We start from the raw sequence: 11,219 nt of genomic DNA, 5'->3' as shown, positions 1-11,219 counted from the left end.
TCATTTCTTTGGTGGATCCATGTGTCTGTCTAGTATCACATTACTTCTGCCTGAAAAAATTAAACATTATTCATAGTGCAAGTCTACTTGGCAGTGAATTCCCTGTTTGTTTTTATAAGAAAGTATATATTTCTCCTCCATTTTTCCTCCTGCTTTATTGAGGTATGATTGACAAATAAAAATTATATATAGTTAAGTTGTACAGTGAGGTTTTTTGAAGATATACAACATGATGATTTAATATATGTATGCATTGTGAGGAAATGAGTACCACCTCAAGTTAATTAATACATTTATCACCTTTCGCAATTACACTTTTTATGTGACGAGAACACTTAGGATCTATTCTCTTGATATATTTCAAGTCTGCAATACCATACTATTAATTATAGTCACCATGCGCATATTAAAGCCCCAGAACTTATTCATCTTATAACTGAAAGTTTGTACCCTTTGACCAATATCTCCCCATTCCCTCACCACCCCCATCCTTGGCCACTGGCCCCTGGCAGTCACCATTCCACTGTCTGGTTTGATGAGTTCAACTTTTTTAGATTCCACATGTAAGTGAAATCACACAATATTTATCTTTCTTGTTTGGCTTATTTCACTTAGCATAATGTCCTCCAGTTTCATTCATGTTGTCACAAATAGCAGAATTTCCTTCTTTTTTATGGTTGAACAGTATTCCAGAGTTTTTGGCTATTTGAGTCTTTTGTGGTTTCATACAAAGTTTAAGGTTGTTTTTCCTACTTCTGTGAAAAATGCCATTAGAATTTTGATAGGGATTGCATTAGATCTATAGATGACTTTTGGTAGGACAGACATTGTAATAAGATTAATTCTTCTAATCCATGAACAGTATATCTTTCCATTTATTTGTGTCTTCTTCAATTTCTTTCATCAATGTCCTAAACTTTTCAGTGTACAGGTCTTTCACCTCCTTGATTAAATTTATTCCTAAGTATTTTTACTTTTTGATGCTTGGCAGCAGGAGTGTTCCTGGCCCATGACTGAATTAAAGGGCCATTTCAGGATCTACAGTTGGACCAAGCTCCAAGGGGCTTCCTCAGGGACATGGACAGGCGTGTCTACCACCCAGTCCCTTGGTGTACACAACTAGTGGCTAACAGGGACTAGAATTGGGTCACAGGCCACTTCAAGGTCCACAGCCAGACTGAGGTTAGCAGGACTGCTACTTGTGGCACAGGCAAGTGACTCCTACTGGGTCCTTCAGTGGATGGATGGTGTTGGAGGGGAGACCAAGACCAAATATTTTTTAGTCAAGTCCACAGGGATGGGACTGTTTCTGAATCTGTATCCAGGAAATAGATCAGTGAGTCTGCCACCTGGGCATGTGTCTGCCTACTCAAAGTGGCCCTCTTTGATCATGGGCTACACTGGGGTTTCACAATCTCTTATCTAGATCCCAAAGCTCCCACAAAGGCACTTTTGTCCATGGATGGCTGCCAAATTATTGGTACTTAGGGGGGATACAAGGCCAATTACCAAAGCCAAAAAACACACTACAAGGGGAGCCTGTGTGGCTCAGTCAGTTGAATGTCCAACTCTTGGTTTTGGCTCAGGCATGATCTCAGGGTCATGGGATCGAGCTTTCTTTCAGGCTCTGTGTTCAGTGTGGAGTCTGTTTTTCCCTCTCCTTCCCCCACACAAAACGAAAACTACTGCCAACATCCCTGGTAAATATACATGCAAACATTTTCAACAAAATATAAGGAAACCAAATTCAACAATACATTAAAAGGCTCATACACCATGATCAAGTGGGAATCATCCCTGGGATGCAAGGATAGTTTAACATAAGTAAATTAATATATGTGATACACTACATTAACAAAATGAGGGATAAAAACCATATGACCATCTCAATAGATGTAGAAGAAGCATTTGGTTAAATATGACATCCTTTCATGATTAAAAAAAAAAGACTTTTAAAAATGTGAGTGGAGAAGAAACATACCTCAACATAATAAAAGCCATATATGACAGGCCTACAGCAAACATCATACTCAATGGTAAAAGGTCAAAAGATTTTTGCTAAAGTCAGAAACAAGGTCATGGTGTCACGCTTACCATTTCTATTCAATGTAGTACTGGGAGTCCTAGCCAGAGCAATCAGTCAAGAAAAAGAAATAAAAGACATCAAATCAGAAAAAAAAGTAAATTGTTTTTGCAGATGACATGATCTTATATAGAGGAAGTCCTAAAGACTCCACCAAAAAACTATTGGAACTCTCAACAAATTGAGTAAAATTGTAGGATACAAAATCAACATACAGAGATCAGTTGTGCTTATATTCACTATGAAATATCTGAAAAAGAAATAAAGAAAATAATCCCATTTACAATAACATCAAAAATAATAAAATACTTAAGAATAAATTTAACCAAGGAGGTGAAAGATCTGTACACTGAAAACTATAAGACTTTGATGAAAGAAACTGAAAAAAGACACTGATAAATGGAGAGATATTCCCTACTCACAGATAGGAAGAGCCACTATTGTAAAAAGGTCCATACTGTCCAAAGTCATCAATAGATTCAATGCAATCCCTATCAAAATTCCAATGGCATTTTTTTCACAGAAATGGGGGGAAAAAACCTAGAATTTGAATGGAACCATAAAAGATCCTGAATATGCAACACAATTCTAACAAAAAACAAAGCTGGAGGCATCACACTTCCTCATTTCAAGCTATACTACAAAGCTAAAGTAATCAAAACTATACAGCATTGGCACAAAAATGGACACATAACCCAACAGAACAGAATCAAGAGTCAAGAAATAAACCCTTTACAAATATAGTCAACTAATATTTAACAAAGGAGCCAAAAATACTCAATGGAGAAATGGTGTAGAGTGTCCTTGAATATCAAGTTCACATACAAGTTACCCCAGTAACCAGCAATAAAGATTTTCTCATTGATCATCACTGTCACCATTTCCTAAGAGTCATATTTTGAAGAAGTGGTTTAAGAGGATCCTCAGAAGAAACCTCAATTTTTTTAAGAAGAAAAACAAAAGACCAATGATAAAAAATCTCTTCTTGTGTTTGCACTGATTTCAAATTTCCCACTCTTAGAAAAGGAAATCATAAAGGAAACTGATAATTTGACTAATTTAGTCAATTAAATGGCTCCTGCCATCTTGGATTTCAGTCACACAAGGCAGTACCTACCTGTTACCAACCACCTGGTCATTACAGTGGAAGACTCCAGAAAAACATAGCAGATTTAACTTTAAAGTGACCAACAGAATATAGTTTCATGCTTCTCTGTTGCAACACTTCACAAGCATTTATTCACAAACATATTTCAGTTTCAGAATTCGAGTCATGGGCAAAACTTCCATTTATTGCACTAATCTCCACAGAGGATGATTCTTTAATGGAATGCAATCTCTGCAATAGAAAGCTTCCTGAAATTTATTTACTATTTCCCCTGGATTCTCTGTTTCCTATGAAACAAAACTAATCTACTAGGAGCTAATCTACTAAAACCTGGATGAGCCCCAAAGATCGGAAAGAGGATGCACTCCAGGGGAAACGTGAGGAAGCCACTGAAACCACTTGGGGAGAGACATCGAGTTTTAGAGGAATCCCTGAGAGGGATTAATCCCTGAGATTAAACACTGGTTTGCATGTTAAAATGTCTCAGTAAACTCCTAGAAAACAAGCTTCTAAAGCCTCCAGAAATTAAGGAAGTCCAGTGAACCACATATAATGCTCTCACCTGGAGTTTTCATTATCAAAGCCAATGAAGAGATAATGCCTTTATGTTCAACCCCACTGTGTCCATCCCTCTTTCCAAGCTGAGCCAGGAAATCCATCATTGTATGTAAGAGAAGGGGACTAATTGCCCATATTACAACTACTGCTGTGATATACTACAGACTGCCTTTTACTTTATAAATCTAATTAGACATTGTTCCTCTGTAGTAGTATAGTGTGAACATTCCATATGTGAATACAGGACATGTGCGTTCATTGGGTAAAAAGTCATGAACCCTCTGTGAAGCTTATCTGTAAAATGAAAAGTTAGAGTAAATTATCTGAACCATTTTTCCCCAATTCTATTATTTTTTTATTATTAAGGACTATCTTTCTGAAAATAATCTCTTTCTAGGACTAATCAGGTGTTATATTCTTCTCTCAGACCACCTGAGAAGACACTATATCATGTGAGGGACATTTGGAAGGAGGCTATGTAATCAAATTATTATTCTTGAGGTGGCCACCCAAGAATGTGATTGGTTGGTTTGTTGCTTTCTCATACTAGAAAGGAGTGTATGAAAAACCTAGTCCCCTAGAATTATAGCTCATATAGTGATTTATGAATGCCAAAAGCATGAAAACAGCATTTTTATGGTATAAAATGGTGGATTTTCCATTCTAATACCCTACCTATTCTGAGCAAGTATTTTGGAGGCTTTCAAGGATGAAGTTATGCAGAACTTTATGGAGTCAGTTTAGTCCTTCAGTGATTAAAATAAAAATTGATTACTCTGGATTTTCCATTAAGCTCCCCACCCTTTGATTATCCCATTACTTACCAACACTTTGACCAAAGTTTACAGGAAAAATAATGTTTCTGCTAATCAATTTTACAGGGTATGGTGGTAGAAAAAATGAAATTAAGTGTGAAGTTGTTGGTGTATAATGGAGAGTGTCTTGAACTGTTATTCACATTAAGTAGGCATGGTCCATTTTTCAGAAAGGACAAGAAGCAACTGATCTCAGGATCCTGGTTTCTAGTTTGAATCTTTGAGCCTGGACTTAGTCCCTGAGCAGCAGGGAAACTAGTTTATTTATGCTTCATAAATAACAGTCTGGAAATTGTCTGTTGAGCACCTTATTCAGTGAAAGTGGAAAACAAATGTCTTTCGAGTTCAACATTGATTGGAAAACTGGACAACTTTAGAACATGGATGCGCAAACCTCCTTTTTATGCTTCCTTAAAAACCACCAACAAGGGACTAGTAACATTGAAGTCCAAATCTCTGTTCTTATTTGCCTTTCAAATTTCTTTACCCTTCATTCCTGGCAAAGTTATAACTGGTGACCTCCAATAGATAAGGCAAGAGGTCTGAATTTAACAAGAAAACTCAATATTGAAACTACCATTTCTAAGACTCTTAGTGTTTTTCAATATTAATTAAAGATTACTCTGTTGTTTAAACACAAAAATTTTAACTTTTTTGTTCAATACTTTTTTTTACATTTTTTTATTTTATTATGTTATGTTAATCACCATACATTACATCATTAGTTTTTGATGTAGTGTTCCATGATTCATTGTTTGTGTATAGCACTCAGTGCTCCATTCAGTTCTTAAATACTGTTGAAAAGTACATGCCTATCCAAATATTTGAAAATGTCCTCTCCCTTTCAAAAAACAAAATTAATCTACCAGATAAAAGTGCAGATAAGACCCTATTCAATCTCAGATCCCTATTTTTATCATCCAAAATTACTTACTAAATGAACTAAAACTTTGTACTGAAAACATCATTTTCTTTATTTTAGCTAGGTAGGATCTGAATATGAAGAGTAAGACAGTTCATTTTTTATAGCATGTGTAAAAAACATTAAAATAAACACTAGCAAATACAGATAATTGAAAATAATATCCTCACTTATCCTTTAGAGCAAAGATAATTTGATATGATTGGGCTTTTGTGTATTTTTTAGGTGTCACTCAACTGTTAGAGTGATTTTTTTTTTTTTAAATCTTTAAAGGAGGGACACCTGGGTGGCTCAGTCAGTTAAGTGGCTGCCTTCGGCCTGGGTCATGATCCCAGGGTCCTGGAATCGAGTCCCACATCAGGCTCCTTGCTGAGCAGGGAGCCTGCTTCTCCCTCTCTCTCCCTCTGCTTGTGATCTCTCTGTCAAATAAATAAAATGTTTAAAGGAAAATTTAAGAACAGCCCTGAGTCTTGACTGTAGAGATGTCTATAACAATTAATTCAGTTGATTAGACTATTCTGAAAAGCCAATGTCCTTGGCTAAGTTTTATCTCCATGAGTAAGTAAACTAACTTTGTTCTGTTGCCAAAGGTTTAACCCATCCTCCCATCAGCTGTCCTCAAAATCTTTGCCTTTTTTTTTTAAACAAGATAAGCTGAATAAGAGAAAGTGGATGAGTCTGTACATTGAAGATCCACAATCAACTTTAGGAAAACAAACCAGAATCATAAAACGTCTTCTTAAGGATCAAAGAAATCAAAAAAGAAAGAAATTTGTCTGGTGGTACCACTGATGTAGAAAATTCTTGCTGCATTATATCCTAGCAAAAGAACACTAAGATTTAGAACTACGATCAATTCAAAATAAGGTGAGAGGGGAGCCTGGGTGGCTCAGTCAGTTAAGTGTCTGCCTTCAGCTCAGGTCATGATCTCAGGGTCCTGGAATCGAGCGAGGCCAGCGGGGAGCCTGCTTCTCCCTTTCCTCCCTGTTCGTGCTCTCTCTCACTCTCTCTCTCTCTCTCTCAAATAAATAAAAATCTTTTAAAAAAAAATAAGGTGAGATTTATTCCCACCTGGTCTCAAAATATCTTATTTTCCTGTAAAGTTTAAGGTCCCTTCTCAATAAAGTCCTTCAAACATGTAGGAAGCAAAGAAACTTGTGTTACACTCATGTCTTTCTTCTTCATAGGTTTAAGACAATGAACAGGTCAGCAACACAGATTCACACTGTAACTGAGTTTGTTCTCCTGGGATTCCCTGGTTGCTGGGAGATATAGATTTTCCTCTTCTCATCTTTTTGGTGGTTTATGTCTTGACCTTGCTGGGAAATGGAACCATCATCTGTGCAGTGAGATGGGACCCACGACTACATACCCCAATGTACTTTCTGCTGGGAAACTTTGCCTTCCTTGAGATCTGGTATGCTTCCTCCACTGTTCCTAATATGCTAGCCAACATTCTCTCCAAAACCAAGGCCATCTCATTTTCTGGCTGCTTCCTCCAGTTCTATTTCTTCTTTTCCCTGGGCACAACTGAATGTCTCTTCCTGGCAGTAATGGCTTATGATCGGTACCTGGCTATCTGCCACCCACCGCACTACCCCACCATCATGACTGGGAAACTCTGTAGAATTCTGGTGTGTCTCTGCTGGCTTATTGGATTCCTTGGCTACCTGATCCCCATTTTCTTCATCTCCCAACTCCCCTTCTGTGGACCCAATATCATTGATCACTTCCTGTGTGACATGGACCCACTGATGGCTCTGTCTTATACTCCAGCCCCCATTGCTGAATTTATCTTCTATACTCAGAGCTCCCTTGTTCTCTTTTTTACTATTATGTACATTCTTTGATCCTATATCTTGTTGCTCAGAACTGTTTTTCAGGTCCCTTCTGCAGTTGGCCGGAGAAAGGTCTTTTCCACCTGTGGGTCTCACTTAGCTGTGGTGTCACTTTCTTATGGGACAGTCATGGTAATGTATGTGAGTCCTACATATGGCATCCCAACTTTGATGCATAAGATTCTCACACTGGTATATTCAATAATGACTCCTCTCTTTAATCCCCTGATCTATAGTCTTCGCAATAAGGACATGAAACTTGCCCTGAGAAACATCCTGTTTAGAATGAGAATTAGTTAAAACTCTTGAGCCAAAGATGTCCATACTTCCAAATTTTAATGATGAGTAAGTTGGAGATGTATAAATTTTTAATGGCCTTTTAGTTCTTACTCTGAGTAATTAAAAGCTTTTCTTTTTCCCCAGAAGTATGCTCAGCTTAAATACCCATGCTGACTACTAAAACCTAAATTCACTGCACATCAACATGCAGTGAAATTTTTCTAAAGGCTATCATCATTGGAGTGATAAAGTGGAATTGCTATATTATAGAAGTCAGACTTTCCTGAAAGTTTTGCCTTCAGATTTAGGACAAGTCTAATGACTTTTACCAAATAGCTAAAGGTGCAGTGACTTTTTTAACAGTTTTTTTAGGTGTAATTGATATACAAAAAGACTGCACATGTTTAATATACATTAAAGGTGCAGTAGATTTTAACTAGACATGAGACCTTTCTATAACTTTTAACAGACACTCCTTTCTTATCCCTAGCCTAACAATCTTATCTAAACATGTTTTCCCTATATTAAAAGAGAGGAGAAAAAACTCTCTTGACCAGTAGGAACTCTTTCAACAAATTTTCTTAGAGGTATAGTTCCTCTGTGGTACGTTTGAAATAAAACTTGGATACATGCTAAAAAATCATTTGTTGAAGTTTCTTTTAACAGTTTCATTATTACATGTACCCCATTGTAGCATAATTTATTTATTTACATGTATTTCCCCCTGAGAGAGCTCCCTCAGAATGGGAATTGCCTTTTTCCTTTCTGGATCCCCAACCCACAGTGACAGAGAAGAAAGCAGCCCCTGGAACTGGGGAACTGGCCTGGCAATTATCACTTAAGTGTTGGTGTTCCCAGGAGCGGGCTTGACACTATAAGTTAGGCCATGGAGTATAAACCTGTTGAACATAAACAATTTCACAAAATGGCACCCTGAAACCAAGCCACTATGTGAACATGATGGATCAAGACAAAAATAAAAACCCTCCATAATCATGTCTGAGCAAGAACTGTCCCAACTGTAAAAAAATGACCAAACATCCCTTTCTTTAGTCACTTTATTAGTGACTACTGCCTCTTTACCAAGTAAAGCTTTAGCCCAACTGCCTTTTAGGTAAAAATTAAGATACCCAATCATAGAATTTTCTTCCACTTTCTGACAAAGTCCAGAGAAAATCTCTATTTTCCTTAAATTCTCCCCAACATCAACTAACAGAAGCCCAAATAATATAATAAATCCTTTCTAACATCTTCCTTTTGGATGCCCCATGTTCCTCATGACCTATGTTCTCCCTTCCTGCAAAAAGCCAATAAACTTATCTTTGTTCAAATACAGGTGTGTTCCTGATGGTCTTTGCATGAGCGAGAATCAACAATACTATGATACCTAGCATGGAGTAAGAATTCAAAATGTTTGTTAAATACTTTTATCTCAAATTTTTTTACTTATGAAAATAATATGCTATGGTGAGTGCTGTGAATTGTGTAAGACTGGTGAATCACAGATCTGTACCCCTGAAACAAATAATATATGTTAATAAAAAATTAAATTAAATTAAAAAGTAAAGTAAAAAAAGAAAATAATATGTAGTTGTAACAAAGTCAAGCAATGAAGAAGTGTATAAAAATGATGGATTTCTCATCTTCACTCTCATCCTCACCAATCCTTCACTCTGTTCGTTAAAGTCAACGTTCCTCAATTCCTCTGTCTGGCACTCAACACACTTCATAGTATGGCTCCACTAAACCTACTTTGTTTTCCTTCCATTCCCAAAGGAACCCTCAGCTCTAGTGAGGCTAGTCACCTAACTACTCCATTCTCTACCATCTCCACACTGTTGCTTAGGCTGCTCTTTAAACCTGGGAAGCCTCCTGGCACTTTGTCTTCTGCTATGCAACTTGACACTTAGATTCCTAGGGTCTTATTTTATAAAATGGGTATATGACTTACATCTTGAAAATAAAGTCATAAAGATTAAATGAGACAATTTATGTAGGGACCAAACAATATAAGACACATAGGAGGGACACCTGGGTGGCTCAGTTGGTTAAGCGTCTGCCTGCAGCTCCAGTCATGATCCCAGGGTTCTGGGATCGAGTCCCACATCCGGCTCCCTGCAGGGAGCTGGCTTCTCCCTCTGCCTGCCACTCCCCCTGCTTGTGCTCTCTCTCTCTCTCTCTCTGACAAATAAATAAATAAAATCTTAAAAAAAAAAAAAAGACACATAGGAGGTTCTCAGCACGTTTGTTCCCCTCTCCTTCCTATCTTTTAAATCTGACCACAGATAATTGGCTGGCTATTCTATCAGATTTTCACTATGCTCATGAAAACCTCTGTTGCCAAATGATACATATACATATGAATTCGTAGCTAATGCTTTAAAGTACAAACTCTAGAGTCAGACTTTCCATATCCTGCCTTATCTGATAGCTATGTGACCTTGGATAAGTTGCTTAAATGCCACAACTTCAGCTACTTCACCTGTAAAATAGGATGATAATAATTACAGCTATCTCATGGAGTTATTATGAGTCAATACTTTTTTAAAAAATGAGTCAATACTTTTAAAGCTCTTAGTATTGTATCTGGTAAACAGAACTCAATAAATATTTTTAAATCAATAAAATATAATAGCATTTTTTAAAGTCAGTACGTATAATTTTACCTCATTCTAACAGGCACAGTGCATTCCATTATATGAACATATCACAATTTGTTTATCAATTACTCACTTAAGACACTTTACTGTAGTCAATATTTTACAATTAAAACAATACTGCAGGGCACCTGGGTGGCTCAGTCATTAAGCGTCTGCCTTTGTCTCAGGTGATGATCCCAGGGTCCTGGGATCAAGCCCCGCATCGGGCTCTCTGCTCAGCGGGAAGCCTGCTTCTCCCTCTCCCACTCATCTGCTTGTATTCCCTCTCTCACTGTGTCTCTCTCTGTCGAATAAATAAATAAATAAAATCTTTAAAAAAAAAACAATACTGCAACCAATGTCCTTAAATATGAGTCTTTATATAGTCACATCAGTATTCCACAAATTAGAGAAAGGATTTCTGGGATATAAGAAATGTGTATTTTTAATTTTGAGAAATGTTGCTAAGTGCAATGTCCCAAATACTGTTCAACTTTTCAACAAATGGTGTTGGGACAACTAGATATCCACAAGCAAAAGAATAAAGTTGGACCCCTACCTCACACCACATGCAAAAATTAATTCAAAATGAATCAGAGGCATAAAAGTAAGAGCTAAAACTATGAAACTGCTGGAAGAAAACATAGATTTAAATTTCTGTGGCCTTGAATTATGCAATTTTTTAAAGATATAACACAAAAAATACATGCAATAAAAGGAAAAATAAATTAGACTTCATTAAAATTTTTAAAATTTGTGCTTTAAAGGTTACTATCAAAGTACAAGCTCACAAAATGGGAAAAAATATTTGCAGATCATGTATCTGATAAGAGGTTATTATCCAGAATATATCAAGAACTCTTACAACTCAACAATAAAAAGACAAATAACTCAATTTTTTAAGTGCACAAAGATCTGACTAGACATTTCTCCAAATAAGATATACAAATGGCCAATGAGCACATTAAAAGATGCTC

At 36.7% G+C, this 11,219-nt stretch overlaps 1 pseudogene; it reads left to right on the top strand.

The window, feature by feature from the left end:
* Positions 1-6,654: 6,654 nt before the first annotated feature.
* LOC113909944 lies at positions 6,655-7,633 on the top strand (annotated as a pseudogene).
* The last annotated feature ends 3,586 nt before the right edge of the window (positions 7,634-11,219 follow it).

This window comes from Zalophus californianus, chromosome 6 (assembly GCF_009762305.2).
Source record: "Zalophus californianus isolate mZalCal1 chromosome 6, mZalCal1.pri.v2, whole genome shotgun sequence".
Lineage (NCBI taxonomy): Eukaryota > Metazoa > Chordata > Mammalia > Carnivora > Otariidae > Zalophus > Zalophus californianus.
This window is presented reverse-complemented; position numbering and strand designations above follow the sequence as displayed.